Source organism: Elephas maximus, chromosome 2 (genome assembly GCF_024166365.1).
Source record: "Elephas maximus indicus isolate mEleMax1 chromosome 2, mEleMax1 primary haplotype, whole genome shotgun sequence".
Classification (NCBI taxonomy): domain Eukaryota; kingdom Metazoa; phylum Chordata; class Mammalia; order Proboscidea; family Elephantidae; genus Elephas; species Elephas maximus.
This window is the reverse complement of record NC_064820.1, coordinates 185,128,921-185,145,773: the sequence shown is the minus strand read 5'-3', so window position 1 is coordinate 185,145,773 and position 16,853 is coordinate 185,128,921. Positions and strand designations below refer to the sequence as shown.

The following is a 16,853-nucleotide window of genomic DNA, read 5'->3' as shown; positions in this document are numbered from 1 at the left end:
TGCATGATGAGAGAAAATATGAAGTCGTCTATGCTCAAGATCAATCCTATTATACTAAGACGGGATTAAAAATGAGAAAACAATTTTTTGTTGTAATGAGGAGTTTTTTTTTTTTTTTTAAATAAAAACACATAAGATCAGGAAAAAAAAAAAAAAAGTCTGTATATGCCTTGAAAGGAAAACCTGGTGGCATAGTGGTTAAGTGTTACGACTGCTAACCAAGAGGTCGGCAGTTCAAATCCGCCAGGCGCTCCTTGGAAACTCTATGGGGCAGCTCTACTCTGTCCTATAGGGTCGCTGTGAGTCGGAAATCGACTCCATGGCAGTGGGTTTGGTTCTTTGGTTTGGTATGCCTTGAAAACCCTATGGAGCAGTTCTACTCTGCACACATGGGGTCGCCATGAGTTAGAATTGACTTGACAACAACTAACAACAAGAACATATGTCTTTACCATCAAAGTCCAAACAGAAAACCTACTTCAGCCTACCACATTAGTGTAGGATCTGCTCACTGCAGTTACATGTAATCATCAACAAAGCTTTCGAAACACATATCAACCTACCCTCCATGGCCATCCTGCTCCTTCCCACCCTGAGCCCAATCATACAAACACAGAGAAGGAATGGGCTTTGGTTTTCTGCTTGGTTGAATAATTGGAGGTGGTTTTCCAACACACACCTTTGAACATCTAAATCATTATTTGTTTCAAAGAGTATGGAACACTTCATTTCTTCCTAACATTACATCAAGTGGTTAGGAAAAAGTCCAATAACTTCCTCTCTTTTCTGGAATTCCCGATGTCTAGTCAAACACCTCTCCTTTTTTTGCTATTGCTTTTTCCATTTTTAGATCCTTACATTGATAGCAATAAGAAAGGATAAGTTGATTTTTCTTCCTTGCTTTTTCTCAGCAGCCTCCTCTGGACTGTGAGAAGTGATGATTGATCGTTTTTCCGCACTCATTCACGGCCCTCTCTATGGCCACATGTAAATTTCCCAATGGATAATTAAGCAACAGACACAACCGATAAATATAATAAATAAATTTGATTTTTTCCCCTTAGTAATTGGTTTCATCTGACTGGCTCTGATTATGTGCAGGGATATACAAACAGGATTAGAGAGGAGAAAAATTAGATGCTGGGTCACACAAATTGCAAAGCCCTAACCACTGTGAAATGTTTTTTGGAATAATTATTATTCTTGGGGTTAAAACATAAAGAAGTAACTTGTGCCTTCTCCAGAAGTTTCAATAAGGTTAAAAATAAAATTGATGGCAATATTAGTGTTGTAAGGAAATGGTAGCCAACTGTAGAATAAATTGGCCTCTCCTCTGCATTCTCTTCCCACAAACTCTGACTGCCCTTTCCTTGTGCCACGTTTAAATCTATGCCTGCTGTGCCAAATCTGGACTGAGGTCTCCAACTACAGGTGTCATATCACAACATGAATAGAAATGAGCTGGACACACCAGAGGACAGAGGATGAGTAGATATTTGTATACAATTATAATTTAAAGTAATTCCTAAAATTAATAAAATTAAATCACCTTTCTAATACACTTCAGGGTAACACAAAGAGCAAAGCTTTTTCATGTACTTTTTTTTAAAAAAAGCACCCGCTCTTAGCTTCACTTGCTTTCTTAGACACCCACTGACACCAGATTAATCTTGCCATAAGCTTTAGCAACTATCAGAGAACAGAACTTGGTCTGCTGTGGAAATCCAAAAATTGTTGATGGAATTAATAAAAAAAATAAAAGACCAGTGTATACTCTCCTGGGGCTTTAATCTGCCTGTGTTCTTTCTAATAAGTATTAGCTACTAAATTAGGTAGTGCATAGCCATACACTCTTACATTCACAATGGCTTAGAAAAATTATCATAGTTAAGGTCAGAAAGTCTTACTGGAATGAGTTCTCTATTAACCACCATGAGTTTGGCTATGTAGATATTTATTATTTGGATTAACCATGTGCAGGAACATAGCTGTCTTTTTGAAGAGTTAAGTTTCATTCTCAGAAATAATCTAAGAACCACATTTGACTAGTTCTAACATTTAAAATGAAATTTTGAAGTGGCTTTTTTTTTTTTTAACAATGTGTTACGAATATAGCAAGCAGCTTATACAATTTGCTGAAATGCTTATTTTATAGGATTAAAAAAAATCTCTGCTAAAATTATTTCTATTTACTGGTATATGTCTTTTCTCCACATATATACTTATTCCTCTGATGGAAACAGGAGAGATGTCAAAGCACCGAGTATCAGTTAAGCCCTAAGCCATAAAAAAAAAAAAAAAGATTTAAACAAAAGCCTTGCCAAGAAGAATCCTCCTCCTATAAAACTTAAAATCAGTATATTATTATTCGATTAACTTTGTCTTTTTTACGAATTGTGTTCTCCAGTTTTAGTCCTTGCCTCCAAATAGGTAAATTAAAGGTCAGGGAACCTAAAAAACAAACAAACAAAGCAAGGCTATTCTTTCGAACACATTCAGAAATAAAGCATTTGTTTTACAGGGTTCTTTTATATAAGTTAAAAATAAGCACAAAAGTCATATTAAAGAAAATGGATCATATAGATTTTTAATATTTTTTTAAAAATGGGCTTGAGTTTATATACCTGAATAATGTCACCGTCAGAGCAATAAAATATACTGTCTTTGCAAAAGCTGAGTTTCAAACTTTTGTAACTCTGCATCACCTTCCAGAAATCATAAACTAGTGCGGCAGTAAGCACGACTGAGCAGGAAAGCTTACTGTCCATCCTTACTTGTGTCAGGACAAAATTAAAGACCAAAGTAGCACTGGGCAGTCTCCGCAGGCGATCCAAGCATATAGGGAGGGAAGCCAAGCTTCCTTGCAAAGAATAGCAGCCAAGTTCTGAGAAGTCTAAACTTTTGAAGAAACCATCTCTCTCCTCCCAAACAATGCACTCTTATACTTTCCCAAGACAGACACAGTACCTTGAGCACCCATACCCAGTATTTTGGCAGTAACCACAGAGTGGTAATGAGCTGAGGGGCTGCTGTCAATTGTTGTGTCAAAGATAAATTTATATTGGCCAGGGGTGAAAAAAAAATCTTCACTGGGGAAAAAAGATTTTGCTTTAATATGTTAGATGTATTGTTCTGTCTCAATTTCTCTTGACTAAACTTCTGTGAAAAGAGTTAAAACACCTGCTCTCTTTTCACCTACAATACTGCAGAAAAGCTCAATAATTGAACTTTTTTTCCCTGATAATTCTTTGTGCCTAAAAGGCTCGTAATTGTGCACTTAGCAGAGGTGGACCAATTAAAGTCTTTCAGCAAAAAATGAAGGAACTTTATTCGTAAACTCTTTCTGAAGGTGCTTCGTGCTTTGCCATTAAGAATTCATAAAAAGGCTGCACTGTTTCAAGTGCAGAATCACCCTGTAGTATATAATTATTAAGTAGACTGGGGTAGTGAGTAGCATGAATTTTAGAGAAACATTTTATGCTCTTGAACTTTATGAAACCTTTCAGAAATATGAGCAGGGCCAGATATACAATTCCTTGTTACACACTCCTAGCATGGTAAAATAATGATATTAAGCAGTGGTTTATCTTTTGTCAGGTAGAGAAAACAATCTAAAACGATAATAATAAATGAGAAGTTCCTGGTAGTACAGAGAGGTCTCTGAACAATGTGAACGCTCCCTTTACAAAGCAAAACAGCAACCAGGAGTGCAAAGAATACTTTGACAAAGCTACTGTTTGCTGTCACCACGCAAGGACTTTATAGAATTACTGTAGGTTTCCATTTACAATTTTAAATGGAGTAATATAAGAAAATGTATCACGTTTTATGAAGTACTGCCATGTCCCCTACCACTGAAAACATATCAAAAGATCTCCCGTCCCCCAGCCCCGCAAAACAAACCGATTTTGCTATTCCCTGAAGCTTGTGAATCCACTGTATATATGCGTACTAGGAGTGCAGAACAGAGAGCTTTTCCTTGTGAGAACGTCAGCACTACTAGGAATCAGCAGTTCAAAGAAAACAAAAATTGTTGCTTCACACAAAGTAATGACAGACCAAAAAAAACCTGTAGAGGTATAGATGGATATAGACGTAGATTATGCTTTTCACATAGCACCCCATTTGGAGTAAGGAGCTTGACTCTAAGTTTTGTCTTCATAAATCTGAATTTCAGTTTAAGTTTGAGTTCTCAAATGGGGAGGGAAAAAAAAGGCCCTTGGCAATGACCTTGACCATATTTCACCGGAAATCACTTCTCGAAATTAGTCTGCACAGAATTGAAAATAATGAACAAGCTTGCCAATATAGGTTTTCCTTAAAAACACACAAGTAGTTCAAAGTTCTGTTCAATTACACAAAGAAAGGTAGCAATTACTTTTAAGATACATTCAGTAGCTCTAGCATAACAAACCCTCACATATGCAGAAAAACCTCCATTCTTATTAAAATGAAAACAGGAACTCTGACAACAGATGAATGTGATTGTTAAATTCCATAAACCAACAGTCTCAGATACCTGTCTTTCCATACAGCCTTCTCCCCAAAAAGAAGTTACATTCTCCCCATTATACCCAATCCCATGCCTTGGGAAATTCTGAAATTCAACAAGAAGACCAATGAAAAGTAAACTACATAATTTACCAACCAGCCTAGAAAGGCAGTGATATTATTTTATGCATTAACCTTAAATCAACACCAGGCACAGAAAGTTCAAATGAGCTTAGCTAAGAGTTAACAACAAAAAAAAAAAACTTAATAATAATAATAAACCCACCAATAAACTATGAAACCCATACCACACAGAATCATATAAGAGCAATACAAACTCAGCTAGTTGAATGGTAATCTAACCTGGCATTACACCCAAAACATAGATATGTTTAATATTTTAACACAAATTCTCAGAGCTTTCCAGAAGTCGCCAGGAAACTAAGAAGTAGAAAGAGCGGTGAGCGGGTAAAAAAACAACCTCAGCGGGAAAGAATAAAAAATAAATAAATTAATGGGATCTTGATCTTCACATCTGGGCTGAGATACTGAAACTGAAGCTAGTTTTGGTGTTTTATAAATTCATGTTCTGAATCTATTATATAACAATCAGAGATCTTGTCCCATGGGCCAAAAAAAATGAGCCCTTTACTTGGCCAGCTATTTGCTTATGCCCATTGTGTGTGTCAAACATGGCAGAGAAATAACAAAGCCGCTCGGCATGGGGCTTATTACTTTCTGGTTTTGGTCCTAGAATGAAAGAACCAGGACACTTTAGAGGCCTTGGGTTCTTAAGGATCAAAACTGACTACATGAATATATTTTTTCTTTGGTACCCCCAGACAAGCTAATGCTTCAAGCAAAGACAGCGGTGATTCTCATGAATGGAAGCTGGGTTTTCCCCTCAACTTGATCAAATAGTAAATTTAAGGGTCCCTGAAAATATTTTAAAGTAGCAACATTGCCATCTCAAGGGACCCATGAGTAAGCTGAACTTTCATCCTAACTAAAATGCCTTATAGCCATCAGCAGCCTACCAAAGAAGAAATAAGCTTTAGATCTCAGGAATCCTGTTCATAATTTCAAGAAAAGCTTTTGTCAACAAAGGCAACCCTGAACAGGTGAATTTGCATTGTGTCTTAGAGTAGGCTTTCTTCTACATAAAAGAGGATCTGACCAGTTGAGTTAATTTACAGTTTGTTTTGCTCTTCAGTGCTGAGCAGGCTGCACTGTTTTATGCTCTTCTTCCAACATCAGCTAAGTTTACATTAAAACAAAGTTGAACAGTATTATTGCAAACCTACCCTTTGCACATAGGTAACTTGCTGATCTCTGCTGTGGCAGAGATTTTCCTCTGTCAAAGGCATATGCCTCAGAATGTCCCTGCACTGAGTCTCCTCACCTGAATCTAGAGTTCAGAGCCCCTCAAAATAATAAGAGGTGTATTGAAGCTGCAGTCTGCTATACCACAGAGCCCCACTCTCAACATTACACTGTCATTATATTAGCTCATTTTCCCATGTCTTAGCAGAAATTTTACAACCATAAACTGATTTCTTTTTAAACTGCTGATGTGCCATTACTTACTGACCCTTCAATTTTTCTCCTGAACTGGAACTGAAAACTTAGGGGGAGGGGGAGGGGGGGAACAGCAAAACAAATGAAACATGGTAACTCCTTGCAACTCCCCCCCAAAGGACTTAAATGATATGAGTGCATTCAAGAACTGTTGCGTATTAATTTTTAAATAATATTTAAAACAGATCCTGGCAGCAAGAGTTACAGAGGGAGTTCTATTTTTAAGAAAAGAGTTAGGTTCAATTTGCATGCATTGTGCAGGCTATTTTAAATAATTTCATACCCCTGTGAATGGTGGAAACTGCCCTTCCCCCCTTCCCCCATTGACAAGACGCCACTTCAGGTAAAGGTCTAAGAAAGGGCTGGTTTGGTGTTAGAAAATTGCCGTATATGTCTCACAGTTTTGAACAAGACAATACCAGCAATCTGCCTCTTTCTCCACAGCCCTAAATTTATTATTAACTAAATTTAGTTATAGTTCAATCACTGGCAAATTGGACAGGATGTGATCCACTAAACCACTTATATGTTTATCATCTTTGCAAGCAAAACAGCAGTGGTAGCTATTATTGCCTCCTGCAAACCTGCAGCAATGTGATGCAAAACAGCATTTTTAAGAAATTCTCTTTTGGAATGCAAATGATTCTTTCTCCAATTTTGAATATTTTAGCCAGCATGTACCATACAGTAGCTCTGGAATCACTGGCCTCTGTCATGCTGTCAAAACTGAGTCAAAATGCATTGCGAGCCTGGAGAACGATAACCTTAAACATCAACGCAACGTTAAAATGCATCCTAAAAAAAAAAAAAAAAATCCCTATAATTGCGATGAACATTAGAGAGAAACCAGCAGTCCTTCTGCAGGGAAATAACAGGCTGTTCTACCAATCTTCCCCCTCCCCCTTGAAACTCATGCAACTAATGATGACCTCCCGAAGTGCCGAATTTAAATGTTCCAGCATTCATCTGAGGATGAAGGAGGAAAAAAAAATACATAGAAAACCACGAAACAAGTTGCAAACTGCACACACGGAAGGAGAGAGAGAAAGAGAACTGCAGCTGATTCAGGAGCGATTGCAGAATGAGGGGCAACAGAAAGGAAACAAGGAAGAAAGAAAAGGAAGGAAAAGCCTTAAGCATTAAAGAGTAAGAAGTGAAAAAAATTTACCAGCGGCTCGGTCAGTAGCTTCGCTCCCTGACACCATCTACATAGAGAGATAACTTAGCCTAGAGTCTTCGGTCCCAGCTCGCTTTGGAGCAAAATTCCTTCACTTCGAGGGGACAACACACACCCTCACGAAAGAGAGAGAGGGAAAGAAGGGGAAAAAATAATCCCAAAGACCAAGACAGGCTTTCCTCCTCCTCCCTCTTACCCGCCCCCCGGACTCCCCAAACGGTGCTCGCTTCTGCACAGTTCCGCCCGCTGTGCCGCTGAGCTGCTGCTGCCGCCGCCGCTGCCGCTGTTGCCGCGGCTGCTGCTGCTGGTGCTGCTGCTGCTACTTCGGAAGCGATTAAGAGGAGGACGCCCAAGCACGACTTGAGCCTGCGAGCCACCCAGGACCAATGTGCAACCTGCTCTGGAATCAAACCCATAACACACGCACGTACACCCAGTGGCTCCTGCACGCGAGCCCTCGCGCGCACACACGCGCCCGCCCGCGCGCCGCACAGACACAGGCGCACACACACATGCAGACACACACATGCGCGCGCGCGCGTACACACACACACATACACATACACACACACACACATACACACACACCCCCAAGCGCCGCGCGCCGCCCGCCCGCCAGCGCAGCCCCTGAATGGGGAGAGCGAACCAATCCCCGGGCCCGAGCGCGCGCACAGGCCCCGGCTGCCCGGGCTCGGTGGCGGCGCTGGGGCTGCAGCTGCTGGGGCTGCGGGGTATGGGGCACTGGAGGAGCTCGCGGTTGCCAAAGAGGGGTGCTAGGGCCACGTCCACCCCTTTGTCTGCAGAGAGAACCCCAGCCGAGCGTTTCCAAGACCAAATACCGAGCCCGCAAACCCCGAGCGGTGCAGAGTTCAGTGTCGCTCTGGGGTTGGCGGGAGGAAGCTCGGCTCCCTGGCTGCACGCACCGAAGGTTCAGCTCTGCGAAACCCGATGCACCGCGGCTGCACCCGGGTCTCTGCAAGCAGGGGAGCGCAGCAAGCTGACGCGTCCTGCCGACGACCCGAGTCTGCCCTCGCTCGCGAGCATGCCCAGTGCTCGGCTGGAACCCTAGATCGCGAGTTGCCGAGTTAGGGGCGCAGAGGAGGGCAGAGCCGGCTCGGTGGCTTTCAGAAGGAAAGCAGAGGTTCCAGGGCTTTCAGCCCCTGCTGGCCTGCCTCACCTAGACTACCCGCTGGCTCTGAAAGTGCCCCAACGGTGCGGTGCTGGGTAAGCCAGGCTTCCAGACCTCAGAGAGGAGTTGCCTGTCTTCCTTTCATAAAGGGAATTGCAAAAGATAGCGATTCCTGGCACAAGAAAGGCTGATTCAGTCACTGGGTAATTGACAGAAAATCCAGCAGGGCCTGGCGGTTGTAATAGTAACAGCTAACATGTATTGCTTGCTTGCCATGTGTAGGCTCTATGCTATGTGATGCCTATGAATTATCTGATTTTATCCTGCCCAAAATCTTATCATCTTACCCAGAAGAAAACTGAGGTCCCAGGATATTTAGCAATTTGCCAGCTAATTAATAATACTCAATGCATCCAGTAGCCAATGTGTCTGGGAATCTAAACTCAGGAGTGGTACATGGCTGACTCTTAGCCACTGGAGATAGAATGCAGTGCATGGATGGACCCTAAGCATTTCCAGAAAGGTAAAGGTCTGGTAAACACAGCAAGGATTGTGAAGATGGTGCAGGACCCGGCAATGTTTAGTTCTGTTGTACATAGGGTTGGTGTGAGTCAGAGCTGACTCTACCACACCTAACAACAACAACACAAAGGTCTGGTCGGTTTTTGGATGATTAACAACATATGGTCTTCAAGCTGTACCTGGTCTTTCTTCAACAATCTAAAAAGCTTGAAAAACTGAATCCCTGAAATTTGCCTAATGTCCTAATAGTAATGATACTAATGGTATTTGTCTCTTGAATGCATACCCTGTGCCATTTGCACACATACCATAAAAATCTGTAAAACAACCCTGTAAAGAAGCTATCTTTACTCACATTTTACACATGAGGAGACTGAGAACAAGACTTCACATTTCTTTCCCAAGGGAACAATGCCTAAATGGGGGTGTGCTTAATTCCACCTTAAGGTCCAGACTGTTTTCACTAATTTGTGTGTCTTCCTTCATTGCATCCTGAATTAAACCATGAGATGAGGGCATAGCAAAAACAAACAACCAACCAAATAATCTATTGTCATCAAGTTAATTCCTACCCAAGGACACGCCATGTATTACAGAGTAGAACTGTTCCATAGGGTTATCTTGGCTGTAATCTTTACAAAAGCAGATTGCCAATCCTTTCTTCCAAGGCACTACTGGATGGATTCAGACTGCAACCTTTAGGTTAGCAACCAATCACAAGCCACTTGTGGCATCCAGGGACATAGCAGTTACCTTTTTATTCAACAAACATGTATGGATTTTCTACTGACATTCTCTACCATCATCTACTCACCCTACAAATATTTATTAAGCGTTTATTTCCTTCAAGGCACTGTCTTAGAGGTAACAGAAGATGTTCAAAAACACCATTCCTATCTTCCTTGAGCTTAGAGTGGAGCAGGAAGACAGCAATCAGATGCTTATGAGGCCGATGGGGAAAATTTACTGAGAGCTTGCTTGGAAAGCTTTACCCTCCCTTATTTATCTAGCAAATTCTTATTTATCCTGCAGCTCCCTGATCCAGCATCATTTCTTCAGGGAAGCCAGTCATGATCTTTAGAGCTGGGGCAAATCCCGCTTATTTCAGGTTTCCATGCCACTGTGTAACTCCTCTTTTAAATAGTGTTACAGTTGCAGTTTTTCATTTGTGCTATGATGTTAGCTAGTTCATGTCTCCCGAACACACACAAGACTATAAGTTCGAGAAGGACAGGAATGTATCTACTTTTATTTTTCATTTATCCCACAGTATCTGGCAGACATTAAACATGCTCTCTGTCTCTCTTTCACACACACACATGCATGTGCACACACACACATACATGCAGACTGCTCTTGAGAAGGAATAATAATCTTTGGGATAGGAACTTCTTTGATTCCCATTTTACAGATGAGGAAAATGAGGCTGACAGAGGTTAAGGAACCTGTTCAAGATCACACTTTTGGATACACGGCAGAGAAGGACTCCGGCTCATGTCTGCTGCTGCTAAAGTCCACATGACTAACCATCAGACTATACTGTTTCTCTCAGGTTACCCAGTAGTCAGTCCAGACTGCATGAAAGGGCACATGGGAAATAAAATAGACTTATGGGGATAGCATTATGGGGAATACAGAGATAAACAAGTTAATGTAGTAGGAATTAAAAAGACATACAATAGGATATTAATAATCTACTATTGAGCACTCACCATATGTCAGGCACCTTGCTCAGAGCTTTTCTCATTTTAACCTAACGATAATTCTTCTGGGTAAGTGCTGTTGTTCCCATTAACAAATGAGGACACTGAGGCTTCTCTAACAAGCACAAACCCACTACTCTGTAAGTTCTATAGGGGTACAGGGATATATCTACTTTCCATTCTATCCCATAGTACCTAAAAAAAAAAAAAAAAACCTAGCAGACATTAAACTTACTCTCTAAGTCTCTTTCTGTGTGTGTTTCTCTGTCTCTCTTTTACACACATGTGCCCACTGCCATTGAGTCGATTCTGATTCATAGTGACTGTACAGGACAGGGTAGAACTGCCCCATAGGGTTTCCAAGGCTGTAAATCTTTACAGAAGCAGACTGCCACACCTTTGTTCCAAGGAGCGGCTGGTGGGTTCGAACCACTAACCTCTGGGATAGCAGATGAGTACTTTAACCACTGCACCATCAGGGCTCCCATTACACACATTTCTAAACACTTAAACAACTTGCCTAAGGTCTTATAGCTAGTCTGTGGCAAAGCTGGGATTTTAATCTGTCTGACTTATCGTTTCAAAGGAGATTGGGGGTGGAGAGTGGGCGTTGGTTTGCAGCTTACCCATGCCGTAGTGCCTAAGGATGGATCTGTGTATGTGGACAGGAACAAGCTATTCCTGGTCCTTTTGCTTTCTCATTAAATCTTCTAAGGAATCTGAGACTCAGAGACTTAAACTCACTTTACCAAGGTCGCAGGCAGTGGCACCAGACTGAGCCAGGTTTTGAACCTAGGTCCCTCTGACTGCAGATTCTTGGTACAGGATGTCATAAGTGGCAGCAGGAGTATCAGGGAGGCCCTGAAAGGCCTTAATCTGAGAGAAAATGCTGCAAGGACCAAAACACGCCTTCTGCAGCATGCTCCCCACCTGTTACCACTCTTCCAGGTTGCACCTTTGCTCACGCCTCTGTTCCTTGCCTTTTCGGGCTTCGCCTTCAACACAGTATATCCCTACCTCCATGGTCATTTTCAGCAGCAGCAGTGGCTGCAAACCACAGGACTAAAACCTGCATTTTGTACAGCTCTGGTTCTAGCAGACACACTGGGCATGCTCCGTGGCAAGGGGAGGCTTTGATTACAAATAGGACAACAACAAATAGGAAGCTTTTGTTAAATACCTTTCCATTTTGCAGTATTACCTGGTAACAGGATCAGCGTGTAGCCCTTTGCAGAAATCCCTGGCCTACACCAATTAGATAAATGGTCTGTAAGAATGAGATGCTTCTATATGGAAGAACATCTCAGTCCCTATCTCCAGCATTCATCTCTCTGTTCTGTCTTTTCTGTAGGTGCCCACAAAAAGAGCATCCACAAATTTTATCCGTTCTCTTTACGTATCCCATACCTATGGGCATATACATCCAGTGATAAACACACCCTGGTCCTTGACTGAGGATTTGTCTTCTGCAATTGTTAGGCTATCAACTTGCTTGACACTGAAATATTATGAATAAAAGAAGGGGGTGCTAAGAAAATATTAAATATTAACGCCTCTTTCCTTCCCCTTCAGAATAAATTTATTCCCTAGAGAATATTTCAAAAGTCTGAGAGTTCCCTGGGAATCTCGATAACCCCTTGGCCATGTACACGTTAGGTTGATTTTTTGTCATGCAGGAAGCAGACTCTTTAACGCGTAATGAGAATAAGCTATCATGAAAGTCATGAAGGACAACCTTCAGGGAAAACGTTTCTGGACAACTTGAAATGTCAGTCGATGTTCTATGCTAGGACACAGTACATGAACTTTTAAGCTTTTTGAGAAGTCACCTAATAATTTCTATCATTGAGTACTTTAATATAGATTGCCACATATATTTCTCACATAAGCTCTCTGAGGTAGGGAAGTCATGATTCCCATTTTATAGATGCAAAAACAGGCTCAAAAAGGTCAAGCCATTTATGGCAAGGTAATTCAGGTAGGAAGTGACCAAGCTGGATGCAAACCCAGGTCCGTCTGATGCCAATAGGGAGCCTTGCGTTGGCTGCCTCTGACTTCTCAGCATCCTTTGCACATAGAGACAGGCGTAGAGAGGGATGGTGGAGTGGTAGTATTTGATTTCCACTAGGTGTGCACAATACTTCATATATAGTAATATTTTATTCTTCCAGGAAAGTTTTAATTCAGTTTGGACAGCCTCTCTACGGGGGTGATATTCATTTGATTTGGCAAATTGGAAAATTGATGTACAAGGAGCTTGGTGGGCTGGACCAACCAAAATGAGTGTCATTGGAGCCCAGGCCTCTGATTCCCCTTTGCCAAGTCTTTACTCCCTTTGCTTTTAAATAGGATTAACTGTGTAGTTTTCAAGCATTTCCCATATCATTCACTCTTGACAGTCATTCTCCTTAATTCCCTAGAATCCTTTACGGCATATATGCTGGAAGATTTTCACTTTCCTAAGGGTGGAAAATTAAAAATTAGGGTCAAAGTGAGCTTTTTAAAATTACCTCAGTTCTCCATGTTTGTTTCCAAGGTACATAAATATCCTTTAGAGATTTCAGTGGAAGATAAAATTTTCTGCTTTTGAGACAGATTAGGGAAAACTCTTCAGTATCTGATCCCAACCTGTTAGGTTAACCAGGTGGTATGTAGTTTACCCATGTGCTCACATTTTTTTAAATTGTGCTTTAGGTGAAAGTTTAGAAAGAAAACTAGTTTCTCATTAAATAATTAATCCACATATTGTTTTGTAACATTGGTTGCCAACCCTGCGATGTGGTAACAATCTCTCTTTATTGACCTTGGGTTCCCCGTGTCTATTCTTCCAGCTTTACTGTCTCCTGCTGCCTTCTTGTCCTTGCCCCTGGGCTGGTGTGCCCGTTTAGTCTCGTATACATGCTTCGACTACGTGTGTTATCGTTTGTTTCATAAGCCTGTCTAATCTCTGGCTAAAAGTTGAACCTCAGGAGACTTCAATACTGACTTAAAACGGTGGCCGGGGGCCATACTCTCAGCGTTTCTCCAGTCTCTGTCAGATGAGGAAGTCTGGTCATTTTTTGTGACTTTGAATTTTGTTCTACATTTTTCTCCAGCTCTGTCTAGGATCCTCTATTGTGATCCCTATCAGAGAAGTCAGTGGTGATAGCCAAGCACCACCCAGTTGTGCTGGACTCAGTCAGGTGGGGGCTGTGGTTGTTGTGGTCTATTAGTCCTTCGGACTAACCTTTCACTTGTGTCTTTGGTTTCCTTCACTTTTCCTTGCTCCAGAAGGGCTGAGACCAGTAGATGGCCGCTTAGATGGCTGCTCACAAACTTTTAGGGCCCCAGATGCTACTCACGAAAGTAGGGTGCTGAATATTTTCTGTATAAACTGTGTTATGTCAATTGAGCTAGATGTCCGCTGAAGACCCTGGTCCTCAGCCCTCAGCCCAGTAACTCAGTCCCTCAGGGAATTTGAATGTGTCTATGAAGCTTCTATGACTTTTCCTTGATCAAGTTGTGGTGATTTCCCCATTATTGTGTACTGTCTTACTCTTCACCAAAGTTATCACTTATCTATTTTCTAGTTAGTGCTTCTCCATCCCCATCAGTCCCCTCCCTCCTAACTGTCAAACATTCTTTCCTTCTGTGTGTAAACCTTTTCATGTGCTTTTCTAATAAAGGTCTCATATACTACTTGCCCTTTTGTGATTGACTTATTTCACTCAGCATAATGTGTGCCCACATTTTTATTTTTTCATAGGGTATCTTGTATGGAAAAGCATAGCTGATGACATTCTTGGTACTTTAACTTAAGGGTAGGGGCTGCATCTCATATGATAATTGTTCATCTTTTCTGAAATCAGATAGAAAAAATGAAATCTGAGCAGCTCACATAAATACAATAGTATCTGAATTTAATTCTTAAAACCCCTCATACAGTCTCTCAAAGCCTACTTACTTTAATTTTATGCAATATTCTAATAGGTCTGAATTTACAAGACCATAGGGAATTAGAAAACAAGAGGTAAATTGCTCTTGTTAGAAAATTAATAATGGCAAGAAATAGGAGCTGATAACCAGAGAAGAGAATAAAGAAGGAAGGAAATAAAATTTAAACTTTGCATAAAATATTTGAAAGGGTTAATTTAATGTGCAGGTAAGCCTCTAGATACCCAAATTTCCATAGAACTTTTGGGTATCTTTGTATCAAAATATTGTAGAACAGTTCATGATGTTGACTCTGAATTCATGCTTCCATTGTTACCTAATGCCAGAAGAATAAAGTCTAGATTCATCAGCCTACCATTTAAGGCTTGCAATACAAACATGAACCAATTTGTTCCAATTAATTTGATTAGTAATAACTGTCTGGTGGTTGTTGTTGTTAGTTGCCATCAAGTTTGTCCAACTCACAGTGACCTTATATATAACAGAACAGAATTCTGCCAGCTCCTGCACCAACCTCACAATTGTTGCTATGTTTAAACCTACTGTTACAGCTGCTGTGTCAATTCATGTTATTATTATTTTTTATTATTGTACTTTAGGTGAAGGTTTACAGAACTGGATTCTCATTAAACAGTTAGTAAGCATATTGTTTTATAACACTGGTTACCAACCCCACAACCTGTCAACACTCTCTGTTCTCCGTCTTGGGCTCCCTATTATCAGCTTTCCTGTCTCCTCCTGCCTTCTAGTCCTTACTCCTGGGCTCTTGTGCCCCTTTAGTCTCATTCTATTAGGCTTTCACTGAAGGGTGAACCTCAGGAGTGACTTCGTTACTCAGCTAGAAAGGTGTCTGGGGGCCATACTCTCAGTGTTTCTTCAGTCTCTGTCAGGCCAGAAAGTCTGGTCTGTTTTTGTGAGTTAGAATTTTCTTCTACATTTTTTTCCATCTCCGTCCAGGACCCTATATTGTGATCCCTGTCAGAGCAGTCAGTGGTGGTAGCTGGGCACCATCTAGTTGTTCTGGACTCAGTCTGGTGTAACCTGTGGTAGTTGTGGTCCATTAGTTCTTTGGAGTAATCTTTCTCTTGTGCCTTTATTTTTCTTCATTCTCCCTTGCTCCTGAGGGAGTGAGTGGGAGTATCTTAGATGGCCGCTCAGAGGCTTTTAAGATCCCAGATGCTACTCACCAAAGTAGAATGTAGAACATTTTCTTTATAAACTGTGTTACGCCAATTGAGCTGGATGTTTCCCCAGACCACGTTCCCACAGCCCTCAGCCCAGCAATTCTGTCCCTCATGGAGTTTGGATCTGTCTATGGAGCTTCCATGACCTTGCCGTGCACAAGCTGTGCTGGCTTCCCCAGTATTGTGTGCTGTCTTACCCTTCACCAAATTTACCACTTATCTACTGTCAAATTTAGTGATTTTCCATCCCTACCACTCCCCTCCCTTGTAACCATCAAAGATTATTTCTTTTTTGTGTGTAAACCTTTTCATGAGTTTTTATAGTAGTGGTCTCATACAATATTTGCCCTTTTGTGATCGACGTATTATTTCACTCAGCATAATGCCCTCCAGATTCATTCATCTTGTGAGATGCTTCGCAGAGTTGTCATTGCTCTTTATCGTTGCATAGTACCTCATTGTGTGTATGTACCATAGTGTGTTTATCCATTCATCTGTTGATGGGGATCTAGGTTGTTTCCATCTTTTTGCTATTGTGAACAATGCTGCAGTGAACGTGGGTATGCATATGTCTATTTGTGTGACAACTCTTATTTCTCTAGGATATATTCCTAGGTGTGGGATTTCTGGACCATATGGTATTTCTGGAAACCCTGGTGGCATAGTGGTTAAGTGCTACAGGGGCTAATCAAAAGGTCAGCAGTTTGAATCCACCAGGTGCTCCTTGGAAACTCTATGGGGTAGTTCTACTCTGTCTTATAGGGACGCTACGAGTCGGAATCGACTCAATGGCAATGGGTTTGGTTTGGGTTATTTATGGTATTTCTATTTCCAGCTTTCTAAGGAAGTGCCATATCTTTTCCCAAAATGGTTGCACCATTTTGCATTCCCACCAGCAGTGCATAAGAGTTCCAACCTCCCCACAGCCTCTCCAATGTTTGTTACTTTCTGTTTTTTTTTTAATTCGTGTTAGTAATACCAGGGTGAGATGGTATCTCATTGTGGTTGTAACTTGCATTTCTCTAATGGCTAGTGATCACAAGCATTTCCTCATGTGTCTGTTAGCCTCTTGAATGCCCTCTTTGGTGAAGTGTCTCTTCATTTCCTTTGCCCATTTTTTAATTGGATTGTTTGTC

At 41.2% G+C, this 16,853-nt stretch overlaps 1 protein-coding gene across 1 annotated transcript in view; it reads right to left on the bottom strand.

Annotated features, from left to right (window-relative positions):
- The window catches only part of TENM2 (teneurin transmembrane protein 2), a 1,384,955-nt gene extending 1,377,589 nt beyond the window's left edge, over positions 1-7,366 (bottom strand). The window contains exon 1 of the mRNA XM_049874278.1: positions 7,238-7,366. The gene's annotated coding sequence lies outside the window, so the exon portion shown is untranslated. The remainder of the gene's footprint in view (positions 1-7,237) is intronic.
- Between the last annotated feature and the right edge of the window lie 9,487 nt (positions 7,367-16,853).